This window comes from Protopterus annectens, chromosome 5.part1 (genome assembly GCF_019279795.1).
Source record: "Protopterus annectens isolate FY-2018-M chromosome 5.part1, PAN1.0, whole genome shotgun sequence".
NCBI lineage: Eukaryota > Metazoa > Chordata > Ceratodontiformes > Protopteridae > Protopterus > Protopterus annectens.
The window spans coordinates 59,360,086-59,372,588 of NC_056736.1; the positions used below are offsets into that span (position 1 = coordinate 59,360,086).

General features: G+C 36.8%; 1 long non-coding RNA gene across 1 annotated transcript in view; it reads right to left on the reverse strand.

Annotated features, from left to right (window-relative positions):
* LOC122803281 overlaps positions 1–11,599 on the reverse strand; it is a 61,471-nt gene extending 49,872 nt beyond the window's left edge. Inside the window, exons 1-2 of the long non-coding RNA XR_006365091.1 lie at positions 11,525–11,599; positions 10,600–10,677 (exon numbers count right to left, since the gene is read on the reverse strand). This is a non-coding gene — a long non-coding RNA (uncharacterized LOC122803281). The remainder of the gene's footprint in view (positions 1–10,599; positions 10,678–11,524) is intronic.
* Positions 11,600–12,503: the final 904 nt, after the last annotated feature.

Sequence of the window (12,503 nt, forward strand, 5' to 3'; positions counted from 1 at the left end):
AGTTTTAAAAAAGCAACGGAGATGCTCCGTTGCTTTTTTTAAAGCTGTCTCGCTATGTTAAACTCATTTAACATAGCGAGACAGATTGTAAAAAGCAACGGAGATCTTGCGTTCTCCGTTGCTGTAAAAACAAACAAAAAAAAAAGTTATACTAATGGAAAAAGTCCGGGCGACCGGACCTTTTTCCATTACAATAACTCTGATTTACAACATGCACGCTGACCAATCAGCGTGCACGTTTTGGGATATTAATGGGGGGTCATTGTATAATTTGGGATATACAATGGATGTTAACAGACCTGTTGTTTCAGATGCGGACTATGAAGTCTTGAGTAATGAAGAATGATGAAATGTTATTGATAAAAATGCTTGAATTTTCTAGAAAGTCTTAAGTGTGATGTATAATGTTCTGCTGCACCCTACTAAGCTCGATGCTGATTGTGACTCTTAGTGGAAAAGTGCTTGAAAAACTTGACTTCTGTGGAGGATCCCCTAAGCACATTATTAACAACTAAACAGGGACATTCCAGATGATAGTGAATAAAGGTGGGCTGCTACTTAGGCAATAAAAGCAAAAATGTCAAAGAAGAAAATATTGAATGTGATAGAAAAAGATAGATAAGAACAACACCTACTATATTAAAGAGTAGTTGATATGGTGAGCCTCTTGAGAAGTGAGATGGGGTATCAGGAAGACGAGTACAGCTATCATATATAGGCTTTGCTGCAGCTTAGGCAGCTCTGTTTAGAAAATATTGTTTAACTAAGTATTTGCAGTTAAATCATTTTAGTGTTCGTTTTTGAAACATGGAGTAAATCTGGGTTTGCTGATCTTACTTTTCTGGCCGTTATGTGTTTTTTAAATGTGTCTTTTTTATTTATTTCAGTTTTGTTAAGTAGGTCACTTGACTGGTCAGAGGACCTTTTTAGCTGACAACAGCAATTACAAAGATTATTTACAAAACAACTATTCATGACAGTAATAGCAAGTGCATTAATGTAAAAGCAATGCATATTCACATTAAGAGAGCAAACATTTTTCAGTTATTTACAGCAAGAAAGATGTGGACTAGATAGTTACAATAAGAAAATAGTATTTTTTTTTCCATTTACATAGATGGCTACTAAATACCCTAGTAATACTAGAGTACAGGAATCCACCTCTGCCAAGAAGCCTGTTACTAGGGTGTCCCACAGATCTCAGTACTGGGACCTCTTCTGTGTGGTATATACTCCTCTGAAGTCATGGAAATTGTAAAGGGCCTTTGGCTAACCAAATATGCTGGCAATTGCAAGCTGGGTACAATCGTTGAATCCCACAAATATGTAGATATCCTCCAGGAAGGTCTGACATAGACAAATAACTGGTGCCAGAACCATGACCTAAAACTCAATGCAAAAAGTTTGTAATTATACCCTTTGAGAAGATGACCACCCCTGCAAATTACATCATTGACAGCACTCCCCTAAAAGTAGGCCCAGTGGTAAGGGACTTGGAATAATAACCTGAACTTTTATCACCATGTGTCCATGGTAGTGAGAAAATCCTTTGGGTGGCCTAATGGTTAAGGTGTTTGCCTTGCAAACACAAGGTGCAGGGTTTGAGTCTGACAAGGGATAATTGGCTAGGCTTAAAATGGCTCGCAAGGGCAGTTAGCCTAGTACTAATCTATGAACCTATCTATGAACATGACACAACTTATAAGTAAGGCCAGATCTAAGCAGATCATAGTCCCACTATACTCAGCCCTCATTAGACCAATAATCATACCTGATCAAGCATTTGCAACAGCTAGAGCAGCCACAGAGATTCATCACTAAAAGAATACAAGGTGTAAATAATAGGTCATATGTAGACAGCCTCAAGCCTTGTCCCTGTTTTCAGTATCTTACAGATTACTGGGGGGGGGGGGAGATCTCTGTTACTTTTTTTAAAGCTGTCTCGCTATGTTAAACTCCTTTAACATAGCGAGACAGTTTCTAAAAAGCAACAGAGATCTTGCATTCTCCATTGCTGTAAAAAAAAAAAGACATACTAATGGAAAAAATCCGGGCAACCGGACCTTTTTCCATTAGTATAAGTCTGATTTACAACGTGCACACTGACCAATCAGCGTGCACGTTTTGGAATATTAATGGGGGGTTGTTGTATAATAAAAATTATACAATAACTTCTCATTAGTATTAAAAAAGTGCATGCTGATTGGTCAGCCCAACCAGCATACCCATTGTAAATCAAGCATATACCAACAGAAAAAATCTGTCCACTTCCTACTTCAGAGGCCAGACTTTTCTATTGATATACGCTATTGAGGGCAGACCAAATACAAGAAAAACAGGTACATTCCGTAAAACTGAAATGTACCTGATTTTCCTTGTATTTTTGCTTTTTCTCAGTAGACTGTCTCACCTCTGAACTGTCCAGATCTTCAGAGGATGTCCACATTTTTGCCTCATATTTAAAAAAAAGCAAAGGATATTCTGTGCAAGTGTGGCAATATAAGTCCTATACATGTGCACATGTACTAACTTCTAATCAAGAAATTCTGTTAAATAAAGGACTTGGCTATATTCCAGGATTTTTTGTGGACGAAAGTGATTTTGTTGCTGATACTTTGGCTTTTTGTCGTAAAATTAATTTAAAATTGTATTTTGATCAACAAGACAACACTCAAAGATCTACTGAATTTCGCTTCTTACCATCCAATTTTAATCCACCTATGGATAAGCATGTAAATATATTCCAACAAGCAATTATTAAAGATTTGCACCATCTTTTGGGTTCAGGGAACATCTTGAGACAGAATCTTAGCAAGGATGAACAACAGGCACTACATGATCTCAAATCCAATTCCGATATTGTCATTCTTCCAGCAGATAAGGGTGGGGCCATAGTGATTATGGATTCCAGTTATTACTGGGCTGAAGGTAAAAGACAGTTGTCCAACAATCAGCACTATTTCCATATGCCTGTAGACCCAACCCCAAATTTTAAAAAAGCTATTGACGCTTTTCTTGATTCTGCAGTAGAGGAAGGAATCATTAGTGCAAAAACAAGAATTCAACTAACAGTACGGGACCCCTGCAAACAATATATATATCTCTTACCCAAAATCCACAAATCCCTTAGGGAACCTCCCGGTAGACCTATAGTCTCGGGAATTGGTTCACTTACTGAACCCTTGTCTGTCTATCTAACAGAGCACTTGAAGCCCCTACTGGCATATATCAGGGCCAGAATTAAAGACACAACTGAATTTCTTCAAATAGTTTCGGAATCCCAAATGGAATCTCATTGGCTCATGTGTACTCTGGATGTGAAGTCTTTATATACCTGCATTCCCCATTGGGCCGGATTGATGGCACTGGAATTTTGGCTGAATAGAACCAACAGCTATCCTCCTGGTTTTAACACTCTTTTAGTCTGTATGGCTGAACATATACTTACCAGGAATGTTTTTTATTTCCAGGACCAATGCTACTGGCAAATTCAGGGTACAGCTATGGGGGCTTCCTTTGCCCCTATTTATGCGGATTTATTTATGGGGTATATAGAGGAACAGATCATCTATGATGGCATGCACAATTTATACTTGCCTGAAATTGATATTTGGCGGTGCTATTTGGACGACTGTTGGCTAGTCTGGAGAGGGGGATCAGAATATCTTACAGAATTTGTGGAGTATCTCAACTGTAATAAGTGGGGTGTTGAATTTACTGTTAATTATCATGCACAAGAAATTGATTTTCTAGATGTTCATTTGGAGCGAAAACCAGATCACACACTTAGAACAACAGTCTACAGGAAGTATCCACAATACAATAGTTTGCTACATGCTTCAAGCTTACATCCCAGACATACAATCAATAACATTCCTAAATCACAATTTCTCAGAATTAGAAGAATTTGCTCTTCTGAGCAAGACCTCACCATATGTCAACAAGATTTGACTGACAGATTTTTAGAGAGAGGGTATAAGCATGATAATGTCCATAATGCCTCTACATGGGCATTTAATCAATCTAGAGAAAGTTTATTATCATATAAATCAAAACATTCTCAGGATAAACAGGATATTATCAGGCTAGTTACCACTTTTGGGAGGAATACTTCTCAATTCACAGATATTATCAACAAAAACTGGAACATACTTAAAAGTAACATAAGATTAGATGACTGGTTGGGGGATAGATGCAAATTTTCATACAGAAAAGGTAAAACTCTTCGATCACATTTCTCTTATTATAAAAGGATCACATCTCAATCTAGCCTTTATCATCAGACCACTCTCTCTGGAGACAGACTGGTGGGGTGTTATCCATGCGGACATTGCTCATTTTGTAAATACATTTTCAAGACCAAGAACTTTACCAGCAAAAATACAGGCAAATTATTTGACATCAAGTGTTTTGCCAACTGTGGAAGTGAGTGGGTCATTTATTTAGTAACTTGTACATGCCAAGCGTTTTATATTGGTCAGACCTCAAGACAGTTCAGATGTCGCATGTCTGAACATTTGGGTGATATTAGGAATGGTAGAATGACCAATGCGTTGTACAAACACTCACTCACTCATCCAACAGCCAAATTCACTTTCACTATTATTGATAGAGTTTTTGGAAATAAAGATTTCAGAACAGGATGGCACGATTTACTTAACACTAAAGAAAAGAAATGGATAGTGAAACTAGGGGGTCTTTTTTCCCCAGGTCTTAATGACAAGTTATAAAACTTTTATTAAGTTTCGAAAAAATGTCCAGTTATTATTTTATAATCTATATTCTTTTGAATACATTCAATTTTTGTTGCTAACTTCTATATTTTCATATACATAATATTATATATACATATGTATACATGTATTTCATTTGCACAACCTTTTTTTGGGTCTAACAGGAAATTATGTAATTATTTGCTTCATTGGTTCTATTATTTAAATGCAGTTTGTCAACCACACATCATGTATAGCCACTGAGGAAAGCTACAAGCTGAAACCGGTCTGGTTCAAACAATAAAATATTTTTGCTTCTATTTCTGCTTCCATCCCTGGTGCTGGCCTTTTTGTTTGTTGAACATTCAAGCTACTGTGGCTCGTGCACCTGCCGTACTTGCTAGCACATTGTATTTTGGAATGTGCACAGTACATCAGAAAATGCAGAAGATCAGGGAAAATTCAGAGGAACACTACAGCACCATTATACGAGGAAATTATTTTAAAAAGGTAAGACATTTCCTTCTTAAATAGTGACATTGTATAATAGCAATAACTCACTCCTGGGTGTGGGTAATGCTGCATTTACCTATAGTTGTCTTTGTCTGATCAATTGAACTTGCCCTCTTGATCAAAGCACACCAACCTTGGGTAAATCTTGCATTACCCACACCTAGTAGTGGGTTATTGCATTTGGAGTGTACACAGTATTCAGCCTCACTTTAACAGCATGCAGTGTCTGAATGGAACTACATGCATTGATAGAAGGGGTAAACATTAACTGTGCATAACAGGGCCAAGGGAAGGTAGGGCAGCCCACTGTTTATAAAAATGTCTTCCCTTAAACTTGGTCCAATCTGCAGGTTGTGTTTAAATTAGAAAGGAAAAAAAAGGCTTCACAGCATCTTTATTAGTTCTCTGTGGTGGTGTTTACATGAATCATAAAGTTTTGCAATTTTATTTGGACTGACTTCTTATTCCCACAAGCAAGAATAATCAAGTAAATTTTAAAGGTGGTATAAAGTTGTGTACCGGGCAATAACATGAACGCTTATGCTTTAAACCAGGAAATTATTCCTGAAGGGACACACATCAAAGATCTTTGTGTCTTGGTAAAAGACCATCCAGATTTTGTCACAAATGTTAATTTTGTAGATTATGCCTTTGTACTATTAAATCCATTTTCAGATCAGTATCTAAAGAACACAAAGATATATTATTACCATGACATAAGAGTCATACAAGGCCAGTGATAGAATATGGGAAAAGAGTTTACATTTATAGTTCTAGCAAAGGTAATAAGGTGGATAGAATTCAGAAGTGTTACACCAGTTATCTTTATTTAGATCATGCAATTATGAAGAGAGATTAAGATACTGAAAACTATAATAAATATTATTTATGTAGAGGAGATCTAATCTGGGTTTATAAATGCCCGAATGATAAGGCATTGCAAGCAACAGTAGAAAAAGGCTTCCTTTCTCCAAGCCATGGTGCAAGAAATAATAGTTTGTTGACAGATGTTAACAAGTATTGGTTCTAAAGGTTTTTTTTTTCAAATCAGAGTTGCAAGACTTTGGAATAGACTACTAAATGTCAGAATTTCAAGGCTACTGAACCATTCTAAAAGTAATTTAATAAGTTATTTGAAGACATTGACTCTATGGCAAAAATCCTGTAAATGAATTAATTAAAATCTTTCCTGAGATCCTGAGCCTCACATGTTATGACCCATTTTAAAGAAACTAGCTATATAACCTTGATTTCATATCAGACCTAGCATTAAAACTGAGTATCAACAGCAAAAATGATGAAATAGCCAAAGCTGACTCTGTGTATTTATTTGTATTTCTTTGTTTATCAGGATAGAGGTCCAATGCAACTGAATATATTTCAGCTACAGCTAGGGAGCAAAGAATTAGCATAATTTATACAGAAGTATAACAAATTAAATGGTACATCAGCAAAGTGCACAAATAAAACAAATGAGTAAATGTAAGGAATATATACATAAGCAACAAAAAGAGAAAACAAAACAATTATTAAACACAATGCAAAATATAGGATATTTGAAGATTTTTTTATCAGTGTTATGAGGGGAAGTGTTCCAGTGCTAGGGCCTCTAACTGAATCCTTTTCACCTGCGTCATAGCTGAAAGTCCATCCCTAAAGGCTACCGAGCCAGATTACACACACACACAAACACACACACACACACACACACATATATATATATATATATATATATATATATATATATATATATATATATGGATCTACAGATAATAGTCGATCCACAGAAACGGCAACATGCTTTACATCTACACCTACATCAAAAGAAACATGTTGACAAATTACATTGCATGCTCCAAGGATAACTCTCAGAACATGCAATAAAAAGTACAGTGTTTTTTGAAGGGGAGGGCGATGTCAGTACATAATGGGTGTTGAAATGTTACTTGCAACATACATGGCATTGTGTACTGTTAAAGAATGTGTTATCTGTAACATTTTGTACAGGTTAATGTTACCTTTCTGTCAGAAAAGGAGGACTGCACATAGACAGGATATACCTGTATCTGATCCCACATGGCATCAGTATTGCCAACCCATGACACACAACACCACATCATGACAGTGGGACATCATAACAACTATCCTCTGAAAAACATGGGAATGACATATCCGTATGTTGCATATACCTGGCATATGTTGTCTGTCAGTCGCCCCAGTAAGACACCTGTTTACAGACTGCCTCTTGCAGCACTATCTGCAAGTTAACTGCCACAATGCATGGACAGTTGAATGCGCGTGCAAAGTGTAATGTGTTAATGTGTGTCATGCATATTGAAACCAAATTAAATTCACACGAAAATAACATATAAGCATGATAGATACATGGTATGCCTGCACAAGAGTGCATATGCAGTCCAATCAATGAAATGGCAATCACCATGTTGGGAACATAACACAAGTGGATCACACATACAATACTTACCGACCAGAGGGACCAGGCTGATGGAGCTCAGACTCCCGAATGATCTCACGAGCTATCGCCCTGAATGAATCCAACATAGGCATGCCATATCCTCAAAGAAGGACCCCATCATGCCCCTCATCTGTGTTCAGAACACATTGGTCATGACCTTCCAGATCCATTCATCCATCCACAACCCTTTTTTCCCATTTTTGCACATGGGATTAGGGTGTCACTTCAGCAGTGACCTCCCAGATATCCTCCCAATAATCATCTCGATTCCAGTCATGTTAATGTCTCCTCTGGGGTGCAGGCAGAATGGCTTGATCAGGGACAGGTCCAGGATCCTCGGCATTGTCACCTTCATCATCATCATCATCATCATCATCATCATCATCATCGTCATCATCATCATCACAGTCATCCTGGAAAGACTCTGGCTGTGGCCTTGCCTGTGCTCATCATCTTCAGATCAGAGAGCTTTCGTGGGTCCCATGCTTTGTAAAGATTAATTGCAAAACACAACAGAAAGAAAAGCAAATGTATATCATACAAAACAGTCCCATGAATATCATAGCACAAAAGAATATAATTACAATGACAGTTTACACAGGGACTGACATGTCCATTATGGACAGAGTTACCTCAAAATTCATGGTCCTATATGTCATATTCATAAAAAGGATGCCAATATTCTTTTCTGAACAATTCTATATGCTTAGACACACACACACATGGGTCATTAGCTTTATAAGAATGTATAAATGCTCAAATTAACAGAATGTACTATCTGCATTCAACAATATGCCTTACCAACCACAAGGTGTCATTGTTGAAATGAGGAGAAAGTGATCTGACAATATTATGGACAACAGGCAAACCATATGACAAACATCTGAGAAGGGCAGCATAATAATTGTCTGAACACACATCAATATAATGAGTACAACAGTAAAAACAATATGAGATATTCAGTCAACACAGCTGGTGATATATGAGAATCTAATGTGTATGTTACTAACAGTATTGTATGTGTACAACTGTATGCATTATCTACCAAAACAATTAGCAATCAATAGCCTGAAAAATCAAAACATTGTGAATATGCTTGCTGATACTGAACAGCTGCAATCAGATAGGTATCTGTTCAAGTGTCAGCAGAGACATATGTAATACCAATGCTGACCTGCAGGGTGTGTCGAATATGATCCATTGCAATCAAATGTATGCCTGTCCAAGTATCAGTAAACCCAAGCTATAACAGTGTGTCTACAAAAACAACAAAGGAATCACAGACATGACCTACAGCAATCAAATGAGTATCTGTTCTGTGTTTCTATAAAAGCAGGGTGTGTAGAATATGATCCATTGCAATCAAATTTATGCCTGTCCAAGTATCAGTAAACCCAAGCTATAACAGTGTGTCTACAAAAACACCAAAGGCGTCACAGACATGACCTACAGCAATCAAATGAGTATCTGTTCTGTTTCTATAAAAGCACCAAAGGTGCCTGACAAAGATGCAGTATCAACGCAAACACTGACACAACAGTCACCCATTCACTCCATGGATATGCAGATTATATACAACAGATCAATCACCATAAAACAAAGCCAGCCATACAAGTGTGCCAAATCATACAGTAATAGCACCAATCAAAGCACTTAAGACACTAAGCTTATATATGAAACATCTACCTACCAAGATGTATGAAAGATACACTAACCCAAATATCATCCATCCCTGGTAACTATCATATTGACAACACACCCCTTAGAGGTGACCCAGTAGTCAGGGTCTTAGGGACACACAGATAGTAATCTAGCCATTGACCATCATGTGTCTGCAGTAGTGAGGAAATAATTCTATGTTGTGCAACTTATAAACAAAGGTATGGCATCTAAGTCCAAGGAAGTCAATGTTCCACTGTATTCAACATTCATCAGACCTATCCTTGAGTACAATGGCCCCTTTGGTATGTACATAACCAGGCATATTCAACAATTGGGAAGTTCACAGAGGTTCCTCACTAAACAAATACAGGATGTAAGCAAAATGTCCAATGCAGACTACCTCAAAGGCCCTATCCCTGTATTCTTTCTCAGACAGGCTTTTGAGGGGAGATCTATGCCTGGCATACAGGGCATTGTCAGACCCCTCTCTGATGGACCTCCTGCATATCCACAAAACAAACAGCAGCAGAATTACCCATTCTAAAATCTTACACCTTGCCTATGATATAAATAGGAATTGCTGGAGATACATGTATGCATCCCAGAGACTACCCCATCTATGGAACAGGCTCCCCATACATGTGAAGCAGAGTTCCTCCCTAACCCAATTCAAGTGTAACTTGGACAGCTGGATGAGGAACAGGAAATTCATCCTTGGTTTGGAACCTATGTCTCTAATGGACACAGGCAACCCGTAAATGTTTAATTTATTTATTTATTAGCATTTGTTGACCAGGAAAGCTCCACCGGGTCAGAAACCTATTTTCAGCAGAGGCCCAGGGAGAAAAGCTCAAGCTTCATCTTCCAAACCCCTACTTACAGCTATCAAGAGTAACAGAACTTGTCAGAACTTTGGGATATATGACTAGACTTAAAAAAATACCATTTTGCTTGTTAGCCTAGTAAATACCTATGAATCTTTTATTTAAGTTGTGGAGTACATTTTAAAACATGTGTGTTGAAACAATGGCTCAATACTACATAAAATATCAACATTGTTAGATTTTAATCCCAATTATAAGTATAGCCACCATGTGATGATTTCACTTACTTTACTGGTGCATGATGGATATTTCTGTATTTCTAATCAATATACATGCTATTGTTAAAAATACAGGCTTGTACACAGGGAAAGATGCATTTCAGTTCATAAAACAGGTAAAATAATCAACATACCTCTTTCCCTCTGCTGTTACTCAGGCCTGTGCATCGGCTCGATGCACATGGCTCTCTTACTGCTGCAGTCCTCCTTACCTGAAATCAAAAGAGGGAATGTATGAATAATATATTCCTCAAATGACACTGGTATACATTTATTAGCATGGTTTATAGACATTTATTTCTGAAAAATATTAGATTATCACAATACATAGTTGACATTTTTACATTGAGGTGTTAACATCTATAAAGACAGTTTGAAGGGTAAAAGATTCAAACCTGTGACCACAATCTATATCTGAACTCTAACCTTAACTACCTACCTATCTAACAAATCTTAAATGAAAAGCATGCTTTGCATGGTGTGAAAAGCCTTTTTCTTATGATATCATATGGATGGGGATGGTCTACTAATAAGGAATTTGGCTTAGGATTGCAAAGTATGAACATGTGCTGCTCATGTAGCTAAGCAGTTTGAAAAGTACATTCATGTCAGCACTGTGTTCAGATACATTAACAGTAACGGAGAGCATACATTCCTCAGTCAGTCTGACAATATCATGTAGCATACAGCTTCCATGAACAGAACCATACATGTTGCTGTACATAATGGACACAGTAATGTATGTGTGAGGACCATGATATTCCTTGAAAAAGTACACATCACTAGGAAAATGCATACATCTTCCCTGTTCTGCATTTCAGCTGTTAGTCTGCCCATCCCACTCCTTCAAAATTTGATGATGATGGGAGACTAAGATGGCCGCCATCCTATAGACACTGCTGTTTCTAAGCTCTCTCAAAGCTAATACTAATCTCCAACTTCTAAGGTAGAGAAATCATCTTTTCAGCTCCAAATTACCAACCCGATAACTTACTCTATGCATACAAGCTATTCAACTACTTGAGATTGGAAGTAGTACTTGAAAAATAAGCAGATTACCTCGGATCCTGCAGGCTCTTCATTACATGTGTTCTGCATGCTCTCTGCCATGTGCTTGCTACTGCTACATTCTTCACCCTAAAATAACACAAAGAAGACAAAAATGCCATCTGATGCTGACTCTATGGACACACAAACATCTAAAACTAAATATATAAACAACAAAGACTATCAGTGAGTCCCAGCTCTACCTTCCAATAAAATTTATTTCGTTGAACAGTTCCTTCTCTAGCGCCTCGGCCAACAGCCTTTACAGAGTAAAACAGTAAAACTCATAAAACACTTGCAATATATACAAAAAACCAAGTAATCAATCAATTACATAATTAAACTATCAAATCACATAGCTTAAATATATTTAAAGTCATAGTCTTAAACAAGACATTGCCAGTTACATTCTCTGTTCATTCCATGTGGATGCAAAGTCCCAAATTTCATAATCAAAATGCATTCCTTTTGTCTTAACATATGATTTTGACTATCAACATCATTATAATATAATGGAACATGTTCCAGAACAGACACTTTTATATTCTCAATATTTCCATGGTGCACTGAGTTAAAATGTTCAGCAATAGGACTAGTAATTTTATTATTTTTAACATCTCTAATATGTTCTTTTATCCTATCTGCTAGCATTCTTTTTGTTTCTCCAATATAATATTTGTTACAATCACAGAATATGACATACACAACACCTTTGCTCATACATGTATATTTGCCTTTTGTAACAAAAATTTTGCCATTTATTTTATTCACTTCATTTACAACATGTTTACATATAGCACATTTTCCACAAGGGAATGTTCCCAAATTCTTCACAACATTTAATTCATTAGTACAAGGCTTTTTATAAATGCTGTGTATCAGAAAGTCCTGTATATTTTTCCCCTTTCTATATGATGTCATTAATTTTATATTTTTCAATGATGTTATATCTTTTTTAATAAAATTCCAATATTCCATAATGATTTTATTA